The sequence below is a fragment of the Benincasa hispida genome, chromosome 6, assembly GCF_027475165.1.
Source record: "Benincasa hispida cultivar pf3 chromosome 6, pf3_genome.v1.1, whole genome shotgun sequence".
NCBI classification, from domain to species: domain Eukaryota; kingdom Viridiplantae; phylum Streptophyta; class Magnoliopsida; order Cucurbitales; family Cucurbitaceae; genus Benincasa; species Benincasa hispida.
Window position 1 is genome coordinate 7,592,689 of NC_143483.1, and position 16,414 is coordinate 7,609,102.

Here is a 16,414-nt window from a genome sequence, read left to right on the forward strand (position 1 = left end):
CTCCCCATCATACCCAATTCAGTATAATATACCAATGTCATCTTCACAGCATCCATGTCATTATCATACTCCATCTTCTTGTACACTGTCTATAAGGTACTAATGTGAATGTCGCCCAAAATATTATTCTTAAAGTACCTACTACGCAGTGATCTAAATGCTTCACCCCTCCTCACAACTGTTGGATTAGGTGATCGCCACAATCTCATCACCAACAAGAAGTCTTCTTTGGAAAATGTAATAATCGTACCATTCAAATCGAAGCATTGCATCCTTTCTATCATCTACAACCTCCCTCAATAGAATGTAGTGGACCAATGGACTGTTGAAGATAATGTCCATGTCCACGTCACCCAAATACCTTCTTCTTAAAGAGGGAAAGCTAAGTGGGTCTAAGCTTCTCTTTCACAATCTTGTTAGCCACCCCAATGTGAGAGGATAGGATGGTCGCTTGGCCTGGGAAACGATCCTGGGGAGGAATCTTGAATTGGCTAGCCATACTGAACAGAATAACAACGAACACCAGAAATTAAGCATTTTGTTCAATACTCTATACACGATGCACGATACACGATACTCGATACTCAATACATGATACACGATACACGATACATGATACACGATTGCTCAATAAGAGATACATGATACATGCTACATAGTGTCCCTTACTTGATACATGTTGTATAGTGGCCCTTACACGATACAAGAAACATGATACATGATGGCTCGATTTTATTTTCCATCTTCATGACTTATCCTACTCAAACCTTAAACTCTAGATGGTCTGAAATACCAAAAATATGAAAATCGAAATGAAAAAAAATTGAGCTCCAACCAAACATGCAAGATATGAAATCGAAATGAAAACCGTATCAGTTAAGTATCAAGGAACATGACGCCAAAATATAAAAAACAAATAGATGAATGATGCTAAAATATAAACAAAGAGAATAATGTTACTTGATGCAGAGAGAATCGAGAGAGTTTTAAGTGTAAAGGTGCAATTGTCGAAGGATATAAAATCGAAAGATGAGAGAGAATAGTTTGAGAAACGAGATGAAGTGGTGAAATAATGGACTTCAAATGGGTTAAGAATTCAAAAAGATTAAAATGATCGAATATACATTAGTCGAGTATCGAGTATGAGGTGGGTATGATCGAGTATACAAGTGTCGACTGTACACATATCGAGTGATCGTGCATCTGGGTATTGAGTGACCGTGCATCAAGAATCGTGTGACGAGTAATCGTGGATCGTGTTCCTTGGTAGGCCTAGACACGCGGGGTGCATCTCAGGGGTAAAGCGGTAAAATCACATGTGGATGACGTTAGTAGAAGGCCACTTTCCATTCTTTTTTTTGCAGGTGGCCATTCTTCATTTGGGCTTCCCAAATGAGGTCATCTATAAAAAAAAAAAAAAAAAAAAAAAAAAAAGGTGCAATTAATCCCTTGAAATTGGAAAATTTGTACGGATGACCTAATTGTTGGGTTCAAAATGTTAATATTATAGTATATTAACGTGCAGCAGAGGAAAAACATAATCAACAAGCACTCTAATCATACTTAATTTGAGTTTAAATATGCTTCAAAGTAACTTTTACAGAAGAGGGTTTGCTGAATACAATACCTTTGAAGTATCCTCTTCAAGTCCAGCTGAGTTCCATGTGAAAGAGCTTCCACCTTCAAGTAGACAACCACCCAGATCTTCTCTACTATTCTCTTGCAAGGATTGTGTGATAGAAACACTAAATTGAGCTGGAAGTATATAAGATATGAAGAGGGTATGATAATTTCTGCAGAGTTTCTATTGAAGTTCTTAATAAGCATGAATCATAATTCATTTCAGCACTCAATTTATAGAGCTTTCAACATGCAAATACATGGTTTGCATGAAGGCAACTCCTACTTGATGGAGAAAACGAAGAAGTGAATAAGGAAGTTCATTGCATACTGAAGATTTCCAACATTTTGGAAATTTCCACTTTGAAAAACAATTTTCAAAATGATTTTCCTAAAATGATTTCCAAAATCAATTTTTTGTAAACTAAACTTATTTAATTTTGTAAATAAAACTAATTACTCAAACCTTTTAATTAAAAAGAATTTGTTTAACATCTAATATTAAATTAATAAAAAAATAATTCCATTAAAATGAAATTAATATTATTCAATTAATATTTAAATCATATTTAAACATTAATCGTTTCTCCAATTTCGTTTCATTTTGATAAAATTAAACATTTTAATTGTATCGAATACAATAAATAGAAACCCTAAATGAATTTGAATATTTCAAATTCTAAACCTTAATATCAAATCTTATCAAGATTACTCAATTTACTAATCCAAATTACGAGCTAGTAGAGGGACCTTATGGACCTACAGATCATGAGCTCCAACAACTTGTAATTAATTGGTTAAACTCTTTAAACCTAATTAATCACTATTCATTAACTACCAAGACATTCTACTATAGCTCGATAGTTGCACTCTCCTCACTGTAGATATATTTCTGCCCATTTTAACCATAATCAATAAGTTAATCCTTCACAGGTCGTTCGTATTTACAGCTAGGTCAAAGATTATCATTTTACCCCTATAAATATATATTTGTTTCTTAAGCTTCCGCTGATCCTCCAATGAACAATTGATTTATAATCCAACTTTTAAATCATAAACCTATTTACCATGAGAGGGTGGAGCCCTGTTGTTTAAGCCAAGGCATCAGCGTTTAAGAGAACAACCCATCTGCTAAGCCTAAAACAGGTAGAAGTGAGTTCCATATTGTAGAGCTATGTCGCCAACTATCTATCCAATCTTATCCCCAAAATGGGAGGCTTATTGAGCAGTGTTGTTGGACTACTCTTATCTATGTAGATCAAAGGATAATCCCGAATAAACAGGAGTTCATAGTTAGCTCAGGATTAAAATCGAGTTACCCTAGGTCATTGAGTTTGAGATAGTTAGTTTTAACATTAAAGGGTTATTATAAAGAAAAGTGACTATTTCGAGGTTCGGTCTTATGCAAACTTATTGCATAGGATGCCTCCACTCACATGTCTCTACATGAATGAGTTTTGGATCACATCATTTGTATACAAAATGGGTCGCATCTAATAGTGTCACCAAAATGAGGTACCCAATCTTATCCGTATACTTATAGACCATTTTGGCTACATACTACAACTTGATCCATTTTTATGTCACCACATAAAGTTAAAGTATTCATATTATAGTCGTGGATTCATTTATTGGATTTTCATAGAAGGATGCAATATCAATAAAAAAACTCAACAACATTTTATTGATAAATAAAATATGTTAACAATATTTACGAATTACGAGTTTAGGCCATTTCCAACAGTCAAATTACCCATTTTTTAAAAAATAATGTCAATTGACCCTATGCTGATATCATCGTCATGATAGATTACATAAATGCTCTCACCTTCTTGTCTTTTTCTTACCCTTTTACTGAAAACCAAAACTAAAAACTTTTCAAAGGTAACGACATGAGTATCGCTCATAAACTCCAGACGGTCTCACTGCATTTGAAATCCATCATTTGGGCTTGCAAAATCTTTCACTGCCACCGATAAATCAAATCTGATCGGTAAGTGATTTCAATCTATGTTGATTGTGTCTTAAAGTGATTGGTAATGGGGAAAGGATGGGTCGTTCTGGGGTTTAGAAATGTTGTGAACCTATGATTTTTTGTTTTTTTTTCTTAGTTTTCGATGTGTTTTGAGGTTGAAGACGTGTAGAAAGAGAGAATGTATGTGAGATAAGTGAGACTGAAATCGACGAGAGCGATACTAAAGAGAGCGAGACTATGTCTAGCAAGAGTGGTTCTAGCGAGACTTAAACAGAATGTTGTGTTTAGAATTTTTTTTTTTTGAAGAAATTACTGATTGAATCTTTAAGATGTCAACACGTTTCAAAATACCTGTAATCAATCAATTTCACGGTCAAGTAACGAGTTTGGCCCACATTACTAATGCAAACAAGATTGTGAAGGAGAAATTTACCCCACGGTAGTTAGAGATGTTCAAGATAACAGTTTTTGGGTGATTTGTAGACATTGACATGGTGTTCAACAACCCAATTATCCACCATATATTGTTGAGAGGAGTAAAGAGCATGAGAGCTGACTCGATGAGATTCTCTATTAGCGAAAAGGTCGTCACGTTTTCAAAGGATGATTTTTGTTGATGACTGGTTTGTGGCGATCCCCTATGCAATTTTATCAGAATGATAAGTCCTCATATGAACTTGTAATCAAGTGTTTTGGTAATCAAGTGATGAATGACACATTAAATATCAGTCTACTAGATGAAAGATACAAGAAGTTGGAGTTCGAAGATGATGAAGAAGTTGTGAGGATCACCTTAGTGTACTACACTGAGGTTGTAATGATGGGAAAGAACAAGCAGAAAAGTGCAGTGGAACTTAAACGATTTAAGGACGTTCAGAACATAAAGTATTACAACAGTCTAGACTTGGGTACCATTATTTGGGAGAGGACAGTCGATGCCCTAAAGACTGCATTGAATGATAAGGTTAATATATACAAGACGAAGTTGAAAGGAAATAAAAAATTATGTCGTAAAGTACTCTTTGCATGAATTTTCACAAGCGTTCCAGGTAAATTTTCTTAACATAATAATTTTGTTGTTTGATTTAACATTACTATTGTTCTTAATATATGTTAAATCTTATTTAGATATGGATGTATGAGATCTTAGCAACATCGATAACTAGGAACATTGCTGAGCGAAGGAGCAAGGTGGCTTTGTCTCGTATATTACGATGGTCATGCTCCCACTCAATGTCCTTCAAATTACTGGAGAAAGACATATTCGAGTCTAATAATGTAAGTATACTATATGCATAATATGTTTATTTAGTTGTTAAATTGACACTAACCATTTTACTAGGATGTTAATGCAGGCAAAGGTTAAAGAGGGTCTTGTCATGACCAACACTGAGAGGGAGTTTCAAGATACCCTAGTGGATAGACGACCTATATTCAATTTAGGTGCAAACAATGATAGTGCCGAAAGCGGCAATAGGTCGAGTAGTGGAGGTAGTTCTTAAAGTGACAGTGATGATCATCATGGAGGTAAAAATGATGAGCACGGGCATGTTGAGCATGAGGATGCTGAATGTGGAAAGGTGGAGGGAGCAACATACACGCACAATGATGATATGTTCCATGGTGATGGGGTACGTACGCGATGAGGATGAGTTGAACCCACCTGATGACCATGCGGATTTTTATAGAGACCAATCTATGGATGAGGAGTGTTCTGAGTGTGCTGGCCGTAGGGAGGGAGCCAATCCTAACCATTATGTTTATTCGTACCTGTGGAGCATTGACAGCTCACTATCGAGGTCGGATGGACGTATATCAAGATTAGATGGTCGTGTATCCAAGATCGAGGAAAACATGACAGACATGAAAGCACAATTTTCGGTCATCTAGTCACTATTATGGTATATGTGCAAGGTTTGCATTTATTAGCGTCAGTTTATATTTAGTTTTTATGTGTTTATGAACTCATCATTTTATATTTACTAATTGAAAGGTTCCACGGTGATTAAGGAAATGACAAGGTCACCCATCCCACATACAGGTGATGATGCCACGATGTCGCTCATCCCACCTATTGATCCTGATACCATTGATGCGACTACCTCTCATACTTTCATCCTCCCTCTAAAGCCTCCAAATACCACCACTACACCTACTCCTATCCCCCCTCTAGAGCCTGATACCACAACATCACCCACTAACGTCCAACCTATAGAGGCCGATGTCCCACATACACAGCTTGAAGTGTCTACCTCACCCACCATGTTTCCACAAACAAGAAGCCCAAGTACATCTTCTTCACCCACTGACATTCCTCATCCAAAGGTCGACATGTCTGACTTACTCACCATGCCACATCTAGAGGCCGATACGTCTGACATCCCACATCTAGAGGCTAACACTTCTAAAATTGTCACGACCACGCAAGGAGTTATATTGATGAGTAATTTATTGATCGGTAATTTTGTTTATATCTCGTGATTTGAAATTATATATGTTTTTTTTATATTTCTTGATGAGTAATTTTTTTTTTATCTATTTATGTAGGAATCTCGAAGAACTAGTCATAAGAGGAAAATCGTTGATAGATATACACCTCTAGCCCAACAAAAGAAGAAAATAACAAAAGATGACGAAACTAGGGTACACTTTCCGTTTGAAAGTCAAAAGGTTTAGAGTCCTCTCTCAGGTGTGCCTACGTCATTATTCAGAGCGATGGTCAGGTACAATGTAGCGCATGAGGTTCCACTTACTATCTTTATAGAAATGATGGGTTGGATCACCGATGAAATATAGATAACGAAGTTTGAGAGAATTCTTTTAAGCCACTCTCGAAGCAATTTTTCAAGGAATTGATTGAACCAAATTCGTGGGTTGAATGCAATTAAAGTTTCCTAGTATTGACTCCTTTACAATTGGATATCTTGTACTTTGACTAACATAGTAATTTTTGGTGTAGACTACAAATACTTTATTTCATTTTATGAAAGAAAAGTTTTATAATCGACCTGACATGTACATGCACAAGTTCATCATCTTGCCAATTGGAGTTACAGTAAACTTTGATATATTTTGATGCAGAGTCATTTTATTATGATATATTTCGTTACTTAACTTCTCATTTGATTTTGCAGAGTCACCTTAATGATCGTACTAGGGTATTTAAACAGATAAAGAAGAAGCAGAGACTAGAGGCTGCCCTAGTATGGGAGGATGACGTACAAGGACTACGCCACTGGTAAATTCGATGTCAAATGGGTAGATGTGGATTTCATGTATATGACAATGAACATCGGTGAGCACTGAATGGTTCTTGCAATGGACATTAATAGAGGCCATATATTCATGTTCGATTTACTTTCGTCATACACGCCAATAACGAAATTGAAGACTTGGTTGTAGCCACTGATTGTCACGGTACCATCCCTACTTCACTACTGTGACGTGAAACATTCAAAGCCAGCTTATCCATATCCCTTCAGAAAATCACCCAACCTATGAACGCCAACATACAAAACAGGTCGCTTGATTGTGGCATTTTTCAGTAAAATTACTAATGAAGGAAATCAAACATTACGATTTCTGTGAGAAGCGGAAGGATTGTTCGAAATTCCATTCGATATTGAACATACACAATTACAGTACAAGAAGCGGAAACTAACAGGTCATGCAACAACAAGTAATTACAACATGCTAACAACATAATCAAGGGATAGAATATACATACCTTTAAAGACCCATTCTTTAAACTCCCTCGATCACTCCAATGCGTTCAAGCACAACACCTCAGCCTTCGAACACAATGATCGGAGCAACAACACGATCAACAACACGAATACAGCGAACTTAACTATCACGAACACAATGAACGACCTCTAGAACCTCGAACTTAGTCAAGTTGAGTGAGAACACAACCACAATGGTTACCTTGGTACTCTCGGTGTGAGAATCCATGAGTTGTGAGCACTGAATGAACTTGTTAGAGGAAGAGACTGGAGGAATAACAATCGTGTAGATGATTGAGCAAGTGAGAGATGAAATAGTCTATCGTATAGACGATGTGCTCAATCGTGTAGAAGATGGCTGCCTATCATATAGACAATGCACTGCGATCATTTAGCTACGACTAACTGAGTGAACTATCATATAGTGACACTCCACAATCGTTTAGTCTCTCTATGAGCTATCGCTTGGTGAAATAATTTCACTTGATAACCTTGTCGTGAGTCTCTTTCCGAATTGAGTAACTCTTTACTTGATAACCTTGTCGTGAGTCTGACGGTTACAATAAAACCACCAATAACCTCCCACTCAGTTGGTTATTAGTGAAAAAAAGATAATTATTCAATAATTAATATCATTATAAATATATATGATAACCAATTTACCATATTATATTTATAACCTATAGTTTTAATATTACATCCCATGAAACAATAAACTACAGTTCTTTTTCTATTTTATGGTACTTAATGTAAATCATATTTACATTAATCCTCCAGTTGATGTATCTCATACATCACACCAATTATATCATATATAATTGAATATCCTCTTGTCAATTTGAACATTTCAATTCAACCCCAAGAATTGATCCTCAACTTGAATCCATTGAGCTACCAAAGGGACCTTATGGACCTGTAGCTTGAAGCTCCAACGGTACGTGAATAACTGACTAAATTCTTTAGTCGCGGGATCCACCATCCGTTAACTGTCAGAAACTCCATTAAAGACCGAAAGTTGCACTCTCCTTACTACAGATATATTTTGTGTCCATATCAACCAATCAACAGTGCAATAACCTTTCACAAATCACTCGTAACTACAATTGGGCCAATTTACCGTTTTTCCCCTGTAGTTACATCTAACTCCTTAAATACCATCGATCCCTCTAATGAACATAAGTCACAGTCCTACTATGGTTGAGTCCTCTCTTCTAAAGAGAAGTTGTGGCCACTATGTTCAAGACCTGGAATCAACTCTTAAGGGAGCAATCTATCTACTTACCCCTGCTTCGGTGAAAAAGTGAATTTCATCTTGTGTAACTGAGTTCCCAGCTCCCCAATCAGACAAATACTCAAAAAGGTAGGCTTGTTGGGTTGGCAGTCTTGCCACTCTCACCCATTCTAATCAAAGGACCACCCTCAAAGGAAAGAGTTCCCAAAACACTCAGGATTAAGGTCATGTCACCTATGGTTGTTTAGGTGAGATTTAAGTCTCAAGTATCAACGACGTTATATAAAGAGACTAGTCATCTCGTGGTCCGATCTTATAAAAACTCTTTGTATACATTAGAAGAAATTCAGGCTTTAATATCGGTTGACAACCGACATTAAAGATAGTGTTATTAAAGCCCTTTAATGTCGGTTGCCTTTAATGTCGGTTTTAAACCGACATTAAAGGGCTTCAATAACACAGCCTTCAATGTTGGTTGCAATCGACATTAAAGACCTTCAGTGAAATTTCCAACCAACATTAAAGACCTTTAGTGAAATTTCCAACTGACATTAAAGCCTTTGTTTTTTTTTTTTAATTATTAACCGACATTGAAGCCTAAATCTGTCTGTTTTTTTTTTTAATTCCGTTGCCGAATCCATTTTTTTGGTCAAAAAGTATAACATGACACATCATCATTGAACGTTGTGGCTATGACATATCATTCATGTATGGATTGTAAATCTATTATATTTAGTCCACAAATTCTGCTATAATATTATAATTTAAAAGGTTGTACAATAATTCAGGCCTTGAAAACACAAATTACAAGTAATATAAACATTATGAGATTACTGTCTCTCTCCACTTGGTAAGTATGGATCCCTTCATAATTCTCCTTGAACCAACCCGCTGTCTTTAGCAGTGTCTAGTTATAGGCATCTTTGTCTGACCACTGTTGTTCAAAGGATCACAAATAAAAAAGATTTAAGACAAAGGATTGAAAGTGAAAATGTGATAAGAATTCATATTCAACTAACCGTGTTTATTGGGAATATGCATAAATGGTACATTCAAGGCAAAATTCTTGTAGTGAATGTATTGGATCTAAAGTTCCCCAAGAAAAAGCATAAAGAGGTTGCGATACTAAATATTTACTCCTTTGTTGCATCTGCAAAACAAGAAAACTCAATAGTTGAATAAATGAGAGAATCTTCTTTTTCAAGATCTTGAAGAAGAGAAGCTTGGTTACCTAGATATGAGATATGAAGACGATGGAAAATTTTCGGCAGCATAACGATGCTACCACAACAAAACCAAAAATTTACCTTGAACCTGTTCAAAGAAACACACTCCCAAAAATATTTCACAACCACTTGTTCTCAACAGAACTATTAGAATTCCTAAAAAATGAATATTCAAGAACACATACATCAATAAGAAAATTTAGCTCACAATATACTTCAAACCTCAAAAGTTGTCACAAAGACTACCATAGTGCATGTATAACCCACAAACTACCATAGTGCGACCTACAAACTCGAACACCTTGAATCAAATATAAACTACAAATAAATAGTACCCATGAGTCATAAACGGGTGTTACATTCTAATCCAATATGGTCCAAAGAGAAATAAGCACACTATAACTTCTCAAATAGGAATTTTCATATCATTAGAGCACTTGAAAACACTTAGAAACTATTGTTAAAACTGCAAGCATTCAAAAATGCACTTACCAGGAACAATTTTCATCTGAATCCCTTGTTGTTGCAAGAAATCCATCTCCTCCCCACCCATTCCAAACACCTAAAAAATACACAAACAAAAAAGGTTTAAGACAAAGGATTGAAAGTGAAAATATTATCAGAATTCATATTCAACTAACCGTGTTTATTGAGAATGTGCATAAATGGTACATTCAAGGCAAAATTGTTGTAGTGATGCTTATCGGATGATCAAATAATTTAAATCGAATATTAGAATGATGCTTACAGAGCTAGTGAATGATTTCAATTCTCGTACCATCTTTTAACAGCGACAGAGCTTCCCAAAGATCTACAAACTTCGGCTCCGCATCAACATTCAATTGGATTAGTGAATGATTTTTCTGATACGACAAACTCTGCAGTATATCATTGAAAATCAACAAAGATCAAGAAAACTCTACATTAAATAAGTTCAAGTCATGTACTGCGTAATTGTTTTACCTTGCTCTGATAAAAATTGGTAATCAAGCATATATTATCATATCAGTGCTAGTTCACAATCAAATTTTAAGCAAAGATGCAACGTATACCTTACATATAAAGAACAGGTACCAATATAGGCAAGAAAGAAGAAAATATTATCTAAGTAGGGCACGTGAAAGTTGAGTCATAAATAATATTGTACTCATGAAGGTTGAGCTACAAAGAAGAAATTTCAACTAGAATATAAAATAACCAAAAGAGAACAAGCCAGTTAATGTGTCAACATTAGATCATCTTTAGGTATCGAACGAAAACAGAGGTGAGGAACATTTTTCACAGTGAACTCATACAAAAGTAACATCCACGTCCCCCCTCGCGCCCCTCCCCACCCCCCCCCCCCCCCCCCCCCCCAACACATACACGCTCCACTGCTATTAGTGTTTTGTTGGTCACCTAATGGACCATTAATGAATATTAGGTGAAATGGGATGCTCGAGAGTTTTATATTCCTAATAGAAGAAGCAGAGGTTAAGCCACCACCAATAAAATCAAACACAACAACAACCAATTCAGTATGATTTACTTCTTGCTTTTGTTGAAAAATTATTCCACTATCCCTCTCTAATACCAAATACAAAGAACATGACATTATTTAAAAAGGAAAAAAAAGAAAAGAAAAGAAAGAAAAAACCTTTTCTTTCTTCTGGACTCCATTTACTCATTTTTAAGTCGCTACCACCAACAATACCCATCGAATAAACCTTTAGAATTTCCTTTTTCTCGAACTGAACAAAGACTGCTCCCCGTTTCACTTTTTCGCTACTACCACCAACAAGCCTGTTCTAAAGTCAGCGAGTCGTCAGTTTTCTCTCTTCGCGAAGAGCGCATTCAAGACCATCGGTTGTTGGAAATGGACAAGGAGAGGGCGGTGGGGAAGGTTTTGGTTGGATGCTTGGTGACATTGTAGAAATGCATAACAAGCGGGAAATGAACTTTTGGGTTCGTATCAATTAATACCCCCCATTATCAACACAACAGCTATACCATTTGATTCTATAACAACCTACATGAAAATAAGATACATCAAGCAAGCAATTTGAAAATCCTGCCCTTTCTCATCTGGCTCAAAATGCACAAACGCTTCGACTACCCTCTCTGTTTTGCAAACGTTCGATGTTCTGCACTTGCCAATGTAGGTCTTGTTTTTGCTTGACTCACGTAATGCAACAGTTTGTTGTGCATTTCTACAATGTCGCCGTTTTCCCAAGCTTCATAGACCTGATGTTTTTGCATGTTCTTACCATTGTGCTTGAGTTTCTGGAAGGATAAATCACAATACAAAATGCAATACATCTTGGTGATTTGAACTGGCATGTTTGACGCAATGTTTTTGAGTTGAAGACAAATATTTAACGATAGTTGGAAGCCGAATGGGATAGATATTTCATCCAGTTTACGAGCATCGGTAGTGGCAAATAGATGAGACCCAATGCAAGGCCTGAAATTTGAAGTCAATTACTAAATTTCAGTTGACATAATTGAATTAAAATAAATACTCAACTGCTAGCCTACGAGGTAAAAGAAAATGCCAGCAAGTATACCTTACACAAAAGAAGCACTTGGGCACTCGTAATGGAATTCTTATACATTGTGTAAGAATATTTGATAAAAACCGCACACCATCCCCGATAACCTGGGGAAATGTCCCCTCATCCACTCTGTTTGACTTGCTTTGCAAACGGATGAACTCAGAAACATCATACCTACAGAGAGTCAAGATACCTCTTACTTCGTACCCCACATCTAATATTTGTCCTCTTGAAACCAATTGCAAGCAGTTATTCAGTCCTCCATTGATTTCGAAAAGTTGTGCAAGCATTCTACTTGTTTCATCATCTACCAACCACAGCCTGCCAATCAGATTTTGAATGAGAATTGCATGTGATTTAGTTCTGAAATCATCCACATTTTCAGTCATTAGAGTTGTAGCCAAGTTTGGAACATGACAGGCAAAACCAATACAAAAGGCCAACAGAGAGCAATTCAGTGCAAGGGCTGAAATAATGTTCGAACTCTTGGTGTCCATTCCAATAAAAGTTGTTCCAATGAGATCAAATTCATGGGACAGTCTCTCTAACGTTAAAGATAATTTACTAAATTTGTTCATGATTTGATGGATGGCAACGGTATCGTTTATCCCAAGCTTACCATAGTCAATACTAATAAAATATGAAATGTTTGGCAACAGCTTCAGTATGCTCCCCACAGTTCCTAAAACCTTAGCTCTTAACGATAAAAACCATCTCTGGAAACAAAATGCTTGAACTGAAGGACTAGCAGAAGCTTTTAGGGCCTCACCTGAAGAGCAAAGACACTGGTAGACCTCCAGAAGTTTGTCAGAATAAATACTCTCAGTGACACTCTCGGCGTGATGTTGGTTTATCTGTTCTTCAATGGAAAACATGTTTAGAATGGTTTCCTTCTCTAACCAGATTGCCGAGCCAGAACCATATTGTGATAACAGTAGTAACTGGATTTTTCTCTCCACAAGAGCAAACTGAAACAAAGATTTCAACTAGTAATGGAAGACATCAGAGCAAACCTTTGAAATTAAATGGCAAAAAATCAAGGTAGCAGTAAACCATGATCCATGACATGCCGCATGTCTCTCAGCCTTGTAAGCGGGCCATTCATCCCCATTTTTTAGCAACTTCTTAGCACACTCAAGTGTAAAAATCTCTTTTTCAGTCAAATCTTCACAAAAGTGAAACATGGAAACCCATCATTGTTGCAAATCCTAAAATCCTCAGGTATCCTATAACTCAAAATGAATTTACAGTTCAATAGCAAGGAATATATTGTGCAAGTATGGCTACTGAATAAACAGCTTTTGCATACATTGTTGACCAATAGTTTCACCTTGTCAAATATTTCGGACGTGATAGAGACAACTGAACCTAGATTCCCTATGAAGATTGCCACAAATCCATATAAAATGAATGCAAATCTGAAGCTGATGTCATTTTTCTTGTCTCCTTCAAAGTACACGCCTCTTTGCTGATTATCAAAGATATCTTTATGCATATTCATAATTAATTCAGTAATTAAACATATTTTCTCCAAAAGAACTATCCACAGATCTGAATGTTCACTAACAATGAGCAGGAGAAGGTTTAGCAAACCTTTAATTTACTTTTTCTCAAACTGAACAAAGTCTGCTCCCCGTTTCACTTTTTCGCCACTACCACCAACAAGCCTGCTCTGAAGTCAGTGAGTCGTCAGTCTTCTCTCTCCGTGAAGAGCGCATTCAAGATCATCGGTTGCTGGAAATGGACAAGGAGAGGGCGGTCGGGGAAGGTGTTGGCCGGATGCTTGGCCGGGTTATGGGTTTCGCTTGGAAGGAAGAAATGAGTCATGTTTTGGAAGGGTTTCGCGTGGGTTGTTGGGTGAGTGGAAGTCAAGGAATGAAAGGAAAAATAAAATTGGGGGTGTGAGGAGTGAAGCGGGAAATGAAAAAAATGGGGGGGAATGGGTTTTGTTTTGTTTTTTTTTTTAAAAAAAAGAAAAGCGGATCTTTAATGTCAGTTTTAAACCGACATTAAAGGTATACCTACAATGTCGGTTTAAAACCGACATTAAAGATCCGCTTTTTTAAAAAAAAACGAAAGTGACATTATACATTTGGTTTCACTTTTTCTAACCGATATTAAAGCCCAAAATTCTTGTAGTGATAGGACACCCCCGCTCATATGTCTCCATATGAATGATCAGGATCTATCATCTGTAGTAATTCACAACACTTGTAAACCTCTACAAAGCAAGCCGTATCCATAGCGTCACCAGGAAAAGGTATCCCTCCTTAATCCTTATACTACAGACCTTTTTAAGTTATCACTTAAGACATGATCCACTTGTATATCTCATATACATGCTTAAGTTTATATAAAATAATCATGGAGCTTTGTTTATTGGATATGAGTAAATGCAAAATAAAATAACTCTTATTTTATTCATAACAATGTGTACAGTGTTTACAAACTACGACACTCCAGGAGAATTAGGACACCAATCCCAATAATCTCCCACTTGTTCTAATGCCTCGGGAGACTAATGTACAATACATTAAAAATACAAGTACAATATACAATGAACTAGGGCATACACTATACTCCAGTATCATTTCTCACTTGCCCTAGACAAGATGTTGCATGTCCTGTAGACCCAGACTCTTTAGATGATCCTCGAACACTTTAGCCGTGAGAGCCTTTGTAAACTGATCACTAACGTTGTGCTTCAACGCGATCTTCGTGACTATCACATCATGCCCTGATCAAGTGATATTTCCGTTCTATATGTTTGCCTCTATGATGACTCCGAGGTTCCTTTGAATTTTCCACAGCCCCACTATTATCACAAATACAGTGTGATCAACAAAGACATATTTGGAACAACTTCACAAGTGGCCTCCTTAGCCAAACAGCCTCCTTAGCTTCTTCATAAGTGGCTATGCATTCGGCTTCTATAGTGGAGTCTGCGATGTATCCTTGCTTGATGCTTCGCCACACTAAAGCCCCTCCATTCAGGGTGAACATTGACTCTAATGTCGATTTACGAGAATCTCTATCAGTCTGAAAGTCAAAGTCTGTGTATACTGTAAGAATCAAATCTTTATCTCCATACACGAGCATGTAGTCCTTCGTTCTCCGAAGATACTTGAGGATCATACCGTCTAGTGATATAATCCTAGATTGGACTGATAGCGACTGACAATCCCTACTGCATAGCAAATGTCAGGTCTGGTACATAACATTGCATACATTAAGCTTTCAACAGTTGAAGCATTGGGAATCTGTTTCATCTTCTCAACCTCTTGAGGTGTCTTAGAATAATGATCCTTAGAAAATACGATTCCATGCCTGAAGGGTAACTAACCCCTCTTGGAATCCTGCATCATGTACCTGACCAACATTTGATCGATGTACAATGCCTTAGATAAGGCTAACCTTTTGTTCTTACGATCCTGAATGATCTAGATCCCGAGAATATACTGCGCCTCACCCAAATCTTTCATTTGGAACTGAGCGGCTAGCCACTTTTTAGTGTCAATCAGAAAGCCTTCATCATTCCTAATGAGTAGGATATCATCCACATACAGTACCAAGAAAGCTACTGAGTTGTTGATGATATTCTTGTAAACAAAAAGTTCATCAATGTTTTGATCAAAGCCAAATGATTTGACTGGATTGTCAAATCTAATGTTCCACGATCTAGACGCTTGTTTCAGCCCATAAATGGACCTATTAAGCTTGCAAACTCTTTGATCTTGATTTGGAACAATGAACCCCTATGATTGAGCTATGTAGATGGTTTCCTCAAGATTACCATTAAGAAAGGCAGTCTTGACGTCCATTTGCCATATCCCATAATCATAAAATGTGGCAATGGACAGGAGTATCCTGATAGACTTCAGCATGACAATAGGTGAGAAAGTTTCCTCATAGTCCACTCCCTCGACTTGGGTATAACCTTTTGTCACGAGTCTAACCTTAAAGGTTTGTACATTTCCATCAACACCTCGTTTTCACTTGTAGATCCACTTACACCCTATAGGTTTTACCCCATCAGGCTGATCTACAAGTTCCCATACTTTATTGAAATACATAGACTCCATATCTTGGTTCATGGCTTTAAT

The 16,414-nt window shown here is 36.8% G+C and overlaps 1 pseudogene; it reads right to left on the reverse strand.

Annotated features, from left to right (window-relative positions):
- Nucleotides 1-9,896: 9,896 nt before the first annotated feature.
- LOC120079078 (uncharacterized) lies at nt 9,897-13,908 on the reverse strand (annotated as a pseudogene).
- Between the last annotated feature and the right edge of the window lie 2,506 nt (nt 13,909-16,414).